We start from the raw sequence: 13,453 nt of genomic DNA on the forward strand, positions 1-13,453 counted from the left end.
TGTATCGTTAAAAACTTTCCATTACCATTAAAAACTTAAAACATCTTTTCACCAAGGTGTTCTATGGGCTCTGCCATAGAATCCCACGGAAGGATAATAATAATAAGAATTCATACAAAAACAATAGGTTGTCACGCAACTTCGTTGCTTGACACCAAATTTCAACTTCGTTGCTTGACACCCAATAAATCTGCTCTTCTACTTTGTTAGGTAGACATCCAACAATCACATCAAAATCCGTAGCACTAATGCATTGCCATCTTCAACAGGATAGGCCTACATTCTTATATCAAGTGTTGGAGCTTCCTCTACTGGACGTGCTGTGTAGGCTCCCTAGTGTCTTGTAGACATGCGCAGCTCAGTATGTGTGGCGTTCTATTCAAGTAGCCTACAATAAATCCACTACTAGCTCCGGCTCTGTCATTAAACAATGGGTTATCCCTAGAATATCACATTTACGGTACCTGGGTTTAGCAGACCCCCATCACAGGTGTGTTGAAATATTGGTAACTAATTAACTTTTAGTTTCGCAACATTAAAGAAAATATTGCAATAAACGGAGAGGTGGATGAGAAATAAATTACTTTAAATTCGGCGATGTTTTCAACTTGTATAAAATGTATGACGACCGACGCGTCTCAACAGGACATGAGACTGCTGCTACTAGGCTGCTATATTATAGGCCTAGGCTACCTACTATACTACTACTATACTTCATGATATGATAGGGCCATACTATTCATAGCTTCGTAACGAAAAATAATAATAGTAATCCGGGCATTGTTCTGGCGGTATACTCATATCATCACGGTCACAGCATATCTTGGAAATAGTGCGACTTAATAACTAAGCCACCCCCCCCCCCCCCCCCCCCCCCCCCATGTAGCCCTGCCGGCTCAGCTTTAAAAGGCGCGCTAGAGAGACGGAGCTCACATTCTGCTCTCAGGAGTCGCAGCCCGGACAGCCAAGGTAGGACAGAAACATTATATGATCAGTTTTATTGACACCCAATAGCCTACATAAAGTTTTTGCGGGCGGTAGGGCCTATTGATTTTGTGCACCCGTTTGGAACGTTCTCACTCGAGTGGACCGAATGGATGGACGTTTCCATTGTGATTCATATTATAACAAGGGCGCTATTTAACACTGAGCATTTCATTTCAGGTCTACCCGGAGCTGGTCTTATCTCTGTGTTGACGGCTGAACCTGGACCTGGGCCAGACCGATACAACCAGGTGCGTTCACGTCATCACGTCATTGTATTGTGATGTATTTAAAAACAAGAAAACCTCACAACTGCTATGATTAAACCTTTATTGATGTGCTACAGTACGCCTACCGTAATAGAGTAAGACGGTTACATGTATTTAGGTTAACATTCGCTTTGGAACATTAGATTTAGCTTCCCCCACACACACACACACGCACACGCACACGCACACGAACACGCACGCACGCGGTGCTCAGTCGCTCTCGCGGTCTCTCGCTCTCAGTGACAGCGGTTAGGTATAAGGAAGGGATAACTATAATTTGCTGTATCTGTTAAAAATGCCCTAGAAAACCTCAAACTATTACTGAGTGAAATGATGTGTGAGAATAGCCTATCTTTTATTGTAGACTGCGCCGGCCTCCGAAATGAGACAATTTCGTTTAGGCGCTAATTTCTGACCAATCAGGGCATCTCTTCGATGATTGGTTCGGGGAATCTATGGAGGTTTTTATTAGAGCCTATAATATGCTTATGGAACCCCATTCCCGCTAGTAAAATAAAAAAAAAGATAGAAGCTCCTCCTTGATTATATATTTTTATAATTTTCCGAAATGATGAGATAAAAAGTCATAATTATGAGATAATAAATCGAAATTCAGAGATCAAAAGTCATAAATATGAGATACTTTCTCACAGCAGACGAAGGGGCAGCCCTCAAGCCTATATTTATTGAAGCCCATTCCCGCTACGCCACACACACACACACACACACACACACACACACACACACACACACACACACACACACACACACACACACACACACACACACACACACACACACACACACAATAGCTCCGCCATTCTCTTGAAGACACACACACACACACACACACACACACACACACACACACACACACACACACACACACACACACACAGAGGACTCATCACAGGACAACAGATGAATAGATCCGAGATATTTTCTTCATTATACTCCATAACATTCAGGGTTTTAGTCTTGGACAGAAACGACGCTCTTGCATATACGGCATATGCATCTGTAGGCTAAAACGTTTAGCCTACTAATGGGTCACAGACTTGTTACATTTTCATGTTTTTCTGATTAAAAATGTTACGCTATCTTTTTCATAGAAAATCTACAGAAAAGTGGGACTCAACTTTACTGCATCTGCTCAACCCCCCATTCTGCACCTGGCTAACCAGGGGAACCAATGTGGTGAGAACAATTGGAAGCATTTTCTGAATTAGGTTTGCATTGTTGTGTGGTGGACAAAATGCAATACTTTAACACTTCAAGAAAATAGGAGAGGTAGAGAAGCCGAAGTTTGAAAGATAAAGACTTTATTATCACTTGCACAGAAGTAATAACAAAACCTGAGTTGGTTTGCCATAGAACTCCCGTTTTGGATCAGGGGAGATCATAAAGAATCAACCTCTAAACAATTGATTTATTACTATTGTACTATCAACGTTTTTGTTAGCCTACGGTACATTTAAGTTGATTCTGTTTTCAGTAGAGTTCTCGAGTCCTCTCCATAGGTGGGTTTCCCATTAAAAAACATGCATGCACAGCCAAAGGCAATCATCGGTTTCGTTTCCATAGACTGCTGTGCTCACATTAGCGACCACAGCATTGTAATCAATGAATAAACCGCATTGTATTGCCATTTTCCTTTGGAAGCCTGATGATGGAATAAGAAATGCTCTTCCCAGAGGTAAATGTAGGGTTATGTTTGTAGTATCATCAGAATATCACTGACTCAAAATTTAATTTGACAGCGTGAATCACTTAGAGAAATCCCCTCATGTATTCCAAAGAAATTTAGCTAGCTTTAGTTAACTGAGTATCGAACGCAATATGAGTTATGAACTTGGCTTTCACAGTATAGTTTGAGAGTATTCATTCGATGCAGAACAGCAGCCTATATTATCTCGATAGGCCTATGTAGACCTAAGCTATGTATTAGGTCAATAATTTATGAGACAAAGAGGTAATTCTTTGTAATTGTTAGAAAAATAAATATTCCCATAAAACCTCATCTAGATTATTTGTTTGGACCACAAAAAATGTCACAGTTGATGTTTTGTGCATATACCGCCCTATTTTGGCACTTTCCCAGCTCCTCCCTGTTAGGCTTACAGGCTTATTACAATAGTTCCATAATAGTTCTCTATGTTTGTCCGCCCCAATTGCACACACACACACACACACACACACACACACACACACACACACACACACACACACACACACACACACACACACACACACACACACACACACACAGATAGATCCATAAATATATGTATAGACACAAACATGCAGGGGTTTTCCTTACATATTTGTGTCTCATTTGCAGATCACACCAGGGATATTTCAACGAGAATCCATCTGGAACAAACTCTTGATTGTCGGTGTTCTTCCTGCTATCTTCTCAACTCTTCAGAAGATCTTTCAACTGTTTGAATTTGTCAGAAATGGGGATGTTCACAAATCTGGCTACAATGATGGAAACTGTGATGGAATGGTTTCCATCATTGTATGCCTTATGGGACTATTTCCAGCCGCCCCCTAAGCGGTTGGCAGAAGCTGTTAAGAGAGAAGGCCGTAAGATTAGAGGACATCCAGGTACTCTGGACGTTTACACTCTTCCTCTGAAAGAAGAGTTCATGAATGTAGAGGGCTGCAAGCGCTTCATATTTAGCAAAGACCATTTTAAACAGAACCGCACCATCATGGTTCTAGGAGCCACTGGGGCGGGGAAGTCCACCCTGGTCAACGGGATGATCAACTACATCTTGGGGGTCACATGGGACGATACTTTTAGATTCAAGTTGGTAGACGAAGGCACGGCCAAGTCTCAGGCTCACAGCCAGACCTCTGAAGTCACCGTGTACAAGCTCAACCACCGAGAGGGCTTCCAGATCGACTACTCCCTGACTATTGTGGACACGCCGGGTTTCGGAGACACGAGGGGCATAGAGAGAGACAAGATGATTATGGAACAGCTACAAAGCCTTTTCTCAGCTAAACTTGGAGTCAGCGAGATTGATGCCATCTGCTTCGTGGCCCAAGCGTCTCTAGCTCGGCTTACAGCGACACAAAAATATGTGTTTGACTCAGTGTTCTCCATATTTGGCAAAGATGTGGCAGAAAACATCCAGATTTTGGTGACATTTGCAGATGGCCTAGGGTCTCCGGTTCTCGAAGCAATCAATGAGTCTGGGGTCCCATGTCCTAAAAGGGCAGATGGTTCACCAATTCACTTTAAATTCAATAACTCTGCCTTGTTTGCTGAAAACAAGGTACTTGGTAACATTGATGATGGGGAAGGCATTGTAAAAATGTTTTGGGACATGGGAACCAAGAACATGAAAAGATTCTTTTCTGCTCTGAATGGAGTTGAACCCAAGAGCTTGACCTTAACTAAGGAGGTGCTCAAACAGAGAGGTGAGCTGGAGACCTCCATTGAGAATCTCCAGATTAAGGAGAAATTGGGTGTAGCTAAACTTGTGGGGATTACTAAAGAAACTCAAATGCTCCAAACCCACAAGGCAGCGATCATAGCCAATGGGCAATTTGAGTATGAGGTCAGCTTCATGAAACCTGTTCAAAAAGACATTTCCGATACAGGGAACTACACCACCAATTGTGAGCAATGTCAAAGAACCTGCCACTATCCCTGCAAAATATCAATCGATTCTGACAAGAATCGTTGCGTGGCCTTTGGAAAAGACGGCAACTGCTTACATTGTGAGAAGAATTGCCATTGGTCAGTTCATTCAAACCAAACGTATTGCTGGGTCTATGAAGAGATGACGGAGAAACGAACCTACAATGATCTGAAAGAAAACTATAAGAAGGCCTCTAAGGAAGCAATGTCCGTTGAAGACATCATCAAACAGATGGAGCTGGAGTACGAAGTCCTACAGGAGGAGGTGGTCAAGCTAATTGAGCGCTCAGCCCAGTGTCTCAACACCCTGAAGGTGATCGCTCTGAAGCCCAATCCACTCTCAACACCTGAATACATCGACCTGCTGATCGAGAGAGAGAAGTCAGAGGGCAAGCCTGGCTGCACGGAGCGCATCGATAAACTACAGCACATGAAGGAGAAGGCGGTAGCCATTGGGAAGGCTGCCTGCGTAAACAAACTGCTCTAGATGTGGGGGCGGGATAGTCCACTGGTTACTACCTACCAGGAAGGGACTGGACGTGTGACTTTAATAACATGTGCTTAACATATTAAAGCTTTATCTCTGATTTAATAACAAGGATGTGTTGATAAGAATTGATTACTAGACAGAAATTAAACATGTTTTCCTTTTAAACTTTTTTCTGTTATTGGGTTGATTGGCAGAGTAAAGTATTAACAATAATGTGATATGCAAATTATTTTTCCTGATTCAAATAGAGGCGCGTTCTTTTTTGCTCGACTGGTTTGTTTAGCTCAGATTCTGTTTGCGGAGCTCTCTCTCCCTTCTCTTGAACCTGGCCCTGACAAAGTGTTCACTCTCTGGCTGAGGTAACATGAATGTGACTGGATTCGCTCAGTCTCGGTCGCGATGTTGACGTATTTTCTGATTGTGATTTTGTTTTTCTTGTTTTGTGTACTTTATATGCTTTACCGCAGTCCCAACTCAAGCTGAAACATACTGTATTGACTTACTGCTTCTTCGTCCTCATTCTTATGTGAACTAAACACACACATCAGCACATTGGATATGGCTGTGATGTACTTTTATGATGAGATAAATACATTTCTCATTCTTTGGAAATTCATGATTTGTTTTATTCTTTATTAGTTCATAAATGTAGATGTTATGGCAATTTGTGATGCAGTCATTTTAAGTTTGAGTACCGGGGAGAAACATATTTCTCCTTTGGGTCTCGAAGTGAAAAGGTTTGGAACCACTGTATTAGAGGATAAGAACAAAGGCTTTAAAAACATTTTTTACTAAAAGTATACTCATTACCATCACGACGCATGCCTGTTACCATAAAGAGAATTAAAGGTGATTACAATGATCTGTGTTGACTTTAATCCTTTTTATTTGATTAATGCCCATTTTATATTCTAAAATATTTGTTTAAAGTCATCCTTTGCAGGCTGTCCCTTCTGTTCAGTTTAAACGAAGTCATGAAACCACCAGCGGGGGGCGACAACAGTCAGAGATGGGCTTTGTGTTAACTTTGTGTTAACCTTGTGTAAACACAGACACTAACATTTACATTGCATTCGAATACAAAAGCAGTTGTGAGTGTAATAGTTGCTTAATATTGCAGAGGCCAAAGCAGATGAAACTCTTATTGAACCCCTTAACTATGACAGAGCTAACTATCATTATAATCAGTGTTTATATTTATGACTGTAAAGTAAGAAATCTTATGGATTAATTAGAATATTCACACAAACAAAGGAGTCATAAGCTGATCCTTCAGTCATTGAGGCAGAAACTATCAAAAATGGTTTATTAAATGACCTGTGTCCTGAAAGGACCAACTGCATTTATGCAGCTAGCCGCTCCAGAATCACTCATGAAAAGGACACAAAACCACTCTGTCAACAAAGGTTACCTTGCATATATATGTGTGCCTTATACATCTTATTATGTGAAAATTGCCTTATATATCTTTGTATGTAGAGATGTATGTGCCTAATATATCTTAGATTAATCTTGGGTATTTTACATATATATACCTTATATATCTTATTATGTAGAAATTTAGAAGCACTCGAGATGTCTGTGTCTTCAAAATGTGATCAATTATAAAGAGCACATGCTGTTAAAGAGATGCTTCATGATCCACCTCCAGAACGCCACCTCGTCTACCTTGTGTCTCTGTTGTAATAAAACACTTGTTGAATATTTACCACCAAAATGAACTGCTGCAGATAAGGTAACCCTGACAAGATCTTTTCAGAACATTTTTAAGTGTGGGGATCAGGGCCCCGTTTCCCGATAACGATGGATCCAAACTCGTACGATGCTTGGATCGTACGATTCCAAGCATTGGATTTTGCAAACCTTAAAACATTTCTTCGGAGCGTTTCCCGATACTCCTCTTAACATGAACGCACGTTCACTGCACTAACGACGTTCGTAGGATTGTACAACACAGTCTCACTCCCTACTCGTCAAATCTGTGACGCATGGCCAAGGATCCCTGGCGTCAATTTCCGACGAAAAATGGGTAGGCTACCTTTTTTTGTCGTTTTTTTTTCGCTCAAAAACGGAGAATAACAATTCGATTCAATTACGATTCACCGGGTAACGATTTGATTCAATTCGATTCTACGATGCATTGCGATGCATCAAAATTCTACTACACACAATAAGGCAAAAATGTTCACCTTCCACTCCCAAACCTACCGCAATTAAATGCCAGGCTTTGTCCTTTCTGACATTGTCCTTATAAAAAGGATGATCTATTTCATAAATTATTTTATGTTGCTCCACTTCGACAATCAGTCTCTCGTCGTCCATGGTGCCGACCCTCTGAGACCCTTTAATTGATTGACTGCTGACCTGGTGCCACCGGTCATGACGTTTTGTTGGTGTAATGGTAGCGCTGCGGCGCGGCGCGGCACTTCTGGGACGCTGCTGAGCCGGTGGAAATGGTTTCATTGATTAGAGTGGCAGCAATCAGCAGTGGTGACCGCGGCGCAGCCGTTCCGCGGCGCTTACGTCCCCGGTGGAAATCAGGCTAGTGTTGTTGTTGTTGCTAGCTAGCGCCGCCGCTTAGCATGTACTTATCTCGGGGACAACACCCTTCACTTTGACCGACAGTGAGTCTGCTTATAGGTCGGAATATGATGGAATGAAGCGGCCACCGATTCTTGACAGGCTGGGTACTTTATTCTTACACACAACCGGACTCGTTCATTACACGAAACTGACACGCACGCTATCACTCGCACTCCTCGCTCGTCCACCTACTCGCTGACGACACACACACACACACACACACACACACACACACACACACACACACACACACACACACACAATCACACACACTGCATGATATTTCCCCCTTGCTCATGAGATACTTTCTCGTGCTCATGAGATACTTTCTCGTGCTCACGAGATACTTTCTCGTGCTCACGAGATACTTTCTCGTGCGCACCAGATGCTTTCTCATGCTCAAGACAAACTTTTTTTTTTTTTTTTTTTTCATGTCCCTTTACGGGTTCCGTAGTTTATTGTCCAGACCTCAAGAAGTTTCAAATAGATACTCTAAAATCTGGCCTATCTAACACCTAACTATCATTTTGACAAGCTGACCCTAATATAGCAGGCTTTAACCCGCTGAGCACGCCTGATATACATACCTGGAGAGGGGTCAGAGGTTAAAGAGGGTTATCTGGGACGGATTCAATCTCTGGAAACAAAGAAAGGAAAACTTGTTATGTGTTCAAAAATACATTCACAATCATTAAAGATTGAAACACTTCTTTATTGACCTTCTTTTTATTGGTTTTAAATTAATTAAAGTTATTTTCGTTGGGGAAAATTTAAAGATTAGTCTCCTTAACTGGATGGGTATAGAGTTGAATTCCTTCATGAAATCACCAGCAGGGGATGATAGCAGTCAGTGCTTTTTTGTATGAACACCATGATTATGTTGCCACCATGGTGGTTTGCTGGGGTTTCTTGAGCTCTGTGCTCAAGAAACAAAAACACTTGATTTAAAAGCTCTTTCTTTGTCTCATCTGTCCCACCATTGGCCCATAACAGGTCAAATGTATCCACACGTCAGACTCACTATACTGGTTAATACACACATAAACATCCAGATGGACTTCTTCTATTGATTACATATAAATACTAGGGCTGTCAAACGATAGTATTTGTGGGTTAACTAGTGATTAATCACACTTTTAAAATTATAATTTAAATCCACTCCAATTGAAGTTAAATGAGATTATCAAATGAAATGACACATTATCATTCATACGAAATGTAGTTAACAAGTAAAAACTAGACCAAGAGATCTTGAGGGGGTTTTATTGACTGTGGGTTGAATATGAAACTTACGGAAGACCACAGATTTGGGAATTGTAAACAGGCAGTCAATTAGTACAATTGGAAACCAACAGTTATTACAAGTGTAGTTAAATCCAAATAAGTAGCACCACTGCAAGTGTAATTTAATGTAAAGTAAGTGGAACTAAAACAAACATGATTTCTCAAATAAACAAACATGCTAATCTTGACAGCCGTAACAAATATACATTTATTTTGGAAACAAACCAGGCTCAAAGGTCGCAGTTCACAGTGAGGGTAATAAATGCTTTACTGCAGACATATCTACTGTATTCTGGGTAGGAGTTGACCGTTAAATTCACTTAACAACTTTTGGAGACACAAGAGTGGACAGAGGAAGAGATGACAAGCAATGAGAAGGTGTGGAAGAATCGAGAGATGTTGAAGTGTCTATTCGACTGTGTAGTATTTCTTTGACAGCAGTATTGCTGGTTTGAATACTGCCCATGGTCCTTTGCTACGTGTCCTAACAAAGCCATCATTGATTGGTTAAATCTGGGAAATTACTTAGAGCGTCACAATATTATGCTGACCTGTGGTATCACTTGGCCCCAGCTACGGTTTTTACTGGCACATCTTGTAAAACAATCTCAGCAGTGTAGTTGCTGATATACTGAATGACACAATCAAAGAGAAGATAAGCGAAGCAAAGTTCGTCACATTCATGGTGGACGAGAGTACGGATGGAAGCAATGCTGCGCAAATGGTCTTCAGGTACATAAGTGATGAAGGACATCGAGGAGAGGTTTTTCAAATTGAAGGATTTAATTGCCCATGACTTAAGGTGCACTCACACTAGGCCATCTGGCCCTGGCCGTGGCCGCTTTCACACCTAACTGTGCTCAAATCTGCCAGTGTGAGTATGGCCAGTCTTGCCAGGCCAGGCCAACTTGGCCACTTGGGAGAGGTGTGCTGCTAAGGTACGGGCCGCTACAGTACAGATGCTAATGAGCCGACACGCGCACACGCACGGCTACGCAACCTGAGCTGGATGACGTATAGTCCATGCGACGACCATGGACATAATAAAGGCGACGAGCCTTCTTTCCCATTAAACGGTAAACATGGCGTCAAGCGGTTCAACTGTTGGTTCACGTTGGTCCCATAGAGAAGTCGAGTGTCTGTTAGCCATTTCGGCATTTCGGCTCCAAATAAGCAACAGACTCAGCAAAGTGCGAACTGCGTTCTCTGTGTTGTTGTCCATTGTTGATAAAACTCTGACTGCCGGCAGACTTTATTATGGTCCATGCAGCGGACGCTTGGTGATGACGTGTTACAACGTGATGATGTATGTACAAGAGCCTACCGTGGCCAGGCCACAGTTGCGACGGCCAACGGCCACGGCCAGATGGCCCAGTGTGAGTGCATGCCAGAGAACACTGGGGCCATTTGAGCACGGTTAGGTGTGAAAATGGCCAACGGCCACGGCCAGATGACCTAGTGTGAGTGCACCCTTAGACTGAGGTAAACGTGAGGGAATCAGAGAGGCAGATTCAACAGAATATCCTGACTGTGTTAAATATGTAAAAATGTAAATATGTAATAATTGTGTAACATAAATATGCAAATGATTAACTGACTAAAAATTTTAAGTACATTTCTAGCAAATTAACTCCAATATAAATTATATTAATTTATTCTACAACTTTCAAATATTTAACTTCTAAACCTTACATTATTATGGATTATTACACGGCTCCTCTCAATGCTGTAGACTGCTCCATTCACTTGCATGGGCCTTCCCAACATTCAGCTGTCAATTATTTTTGTTTATGCTCTGTTCACTTGCATGGGCACTTCACAACTTCCGGCGGTGAATTATATTTGATAAATCACCATTGCCCAGTATAATTGGCCGCTGTCAAGGTAAACAAACAGATTTTTTGCTGTTTTCCATTTTAATCTAGATTAATCTAGATTAAAATGGCAAATTAATCGAGATTAAAAAAATTAATCGAGATTAAAAAAATTAATCTATGCCCACCACTAGTTTATATCCAGGTAGACCTGTTGTCAACAGTACTGTTTACTGTTACTGACATACTCCGGCCCTTCCAAAGAGCGAGGCAGAGTGATCTGGCCCTCCTAAGAAATAGTTTGGGGCAACCTGCTATACACTCTAGAGTCTGACGGACCAAATCACATGTATTGAATATATGAATGAACTTGTTCTGTTGTCTTGTTGAGGGAAATTATCCTCTGGCTGTTATACAGGATTCATCTAACCATCATTTAATAATACAATCATATACATATTTTTAACTTGGTAGATAGACTCTGTGAGTGTTTCAATTTTTTAGCACGAAAACATTTTAAGTTATTTCTCTGTTAAAACCGATGTTTTACCAAGTTGTAACACACACACACACACACAGACACAGACACACACACACACACACACACACACACACACACACACACACACACACACACACACACACACACACACACACACAGGCAAATGCCAACAGACACAGAGAATTTGAATAAGTTAAATGTAAATTTACATTTATTTGTAAAGCACATTTAAAAAACAACAACAGTTGACCAAAGTGCTAAAAAAAACAAAATAAAGATAAAACAAAAAGCAAACAACAATAAAGCAAGTAAGGATCATACATTTGAGACGACGATAATAACAGTAACAATAGTAATAATAATAATTACAGTAATAACAATGATAATGTTGGCTAGATGTTGCCACAATGCAATAAATCAATGTACAATCAGGATCAAAAGACTAAAAGACGTGATAAAGATGAGGTAAAAGGAAGGCTATACTGAATTAAAGGCAATAGAGATGAGTTTTAAGATTTGATTTAGAAATAGCTGCAGAGCTACAAGCTGTTCCATAGTTTAGGGGTAACAGCAGAAAATGCCCTGTCTCCTCTACCTTTGTGTTTAGTTTTGGGAACAGCCAGTGCAGGTCAGAGGATCTGAGACTTCTTATAGGAGTGTATTTGACTAGTTATTTGACAGGTAAATGGGGGCTTTTCCATTTAAGCATTTCAATAAAATACAATTAAATTAAATTTAGTCAAGCAGGCATTTGTTATAGAAATGCTACTGAGTAGGAAAATAAGCACCTTAAGGAAACGATATAAAACATGGCCAGGTCAAATTAAAAGAGTTGTTTCCTTATGGAGGGGAAAATCTTTCAAGACAACAGTAATTTAGATAAGAAGATATTATTACATGGTTTATAGATCCAGAGAATCTACAGCTTTAAGAGGGGCGGTAGAGAGACGGAGCTCACATGCTTCCTGCTCTCAGGAGACACAGCCGGGTCAGCCAAGGTAGGACAGAAACATTCTCTGATCAGTTATATTGACACCTAATACAAAAAGGTTTTTGTGGTGCTGATATTAATGTGCACTCATTTGGATCGTAATCGAAAGGACGTTTCAGCCCCAAAACCAACGTTGGATGAAAAAAAAAAATAAGACGTTTTTTGCTGATGTTGACCGTCTGTGTTGTGGATTTTAATTCAAGTTTAATGTGATTTATATTATTACAAGTGCGGTATTTAACACTGAGTTGTTCATTAGGTCTACCAGGAGGTGTTCTGGCCTCTGTGTTAAAGGCTGAACCTGGACCTGGTCCAGACCGATACAACCAGGTGCGTTCACTTCATTGTACTGTAATGACTTTAGGGCATTTAGGACATGCTTTTTATGAACTCTGGATTAACTAGTGTGGATGCAAAGATAGCCACACTATTTTAATTATGTTTTTTCATAAGGTATTAACAGTATCCATGAATACCTATATGTATGTGAATAGTTATCTTGTAACTCTCTAATCCTATAGTTTGAGGTAAAAATACCAAACCCCTACCCTAACGTTGACCACATATCAGTGCATTGCGCGTCTTCTTTTAGAGACCAACCATAGCACTTTTTTTTTAATGTATATTTATAATGAAAAGTGAAGGATTATAGCGATGTGTATATGTATATATAAAATAAAGCTTCTGTCAGGTTTCACCAAATGGCAGACGAGAACCCAATAGCACGACAAGGGAATACAGTTCAGGTGAAGAAATAGTGTTTATTCCTAGGGGCAGGCAACAGGGAAGGCCCAAAGTCCAAACAGGCAGGTCAATCCAGCAGGAGCAGGCAGCAGGAAGGTCCAAAGTCCAAAAGGGCAGGTCGATTCACGGGCAGGCAG

General features: G+C 40.9%; 1 protein-coding gene across 3 annotated transcripts in view; it reads left to right on the top strand.

The window, feature by feature from the left end:
- Window positions 1-1,164: 1,164 nt before the first annotated feature.
- Window positions 1,165-13,453, top strand: part of LOC130386958 (uncharacterized) — a 38,880-nt gene continuing 26,591 nt past the window's right edge. Inside the window, exon 1 of one of the 3 annotated variants that reach the window (XM_056595855.1) lies at window positions 1,165-1,235. The gene's annotated coding sequence lies outside the window, so the exon portion shown is untranslated. Of the gene's footprint in view, window positions 1,236-11,879; window positions 12,903-13,453 lie in introns of those variants that run through there. The other 2 variants (XM_056595853.1, XM_056595856.1) reach the window with 2 other exon arrangements.

Source organism: Gadus chalcogrammus, chromosome 8 (genome assembly GCF_026213295.1).
Source record: "Gadus chalcogrammus isolate NIFS_2021 chromosome 8, NIFS_Gcha_1.0, whole genome shotgun sequence".
Taxonomy (NCBI): domain Eukaryota; kingdom Metazoa; phylum Chordata; class Actinopteri; order Gadiformes; family Gadidae; genus Gadus; species Gadus chalcogrammus.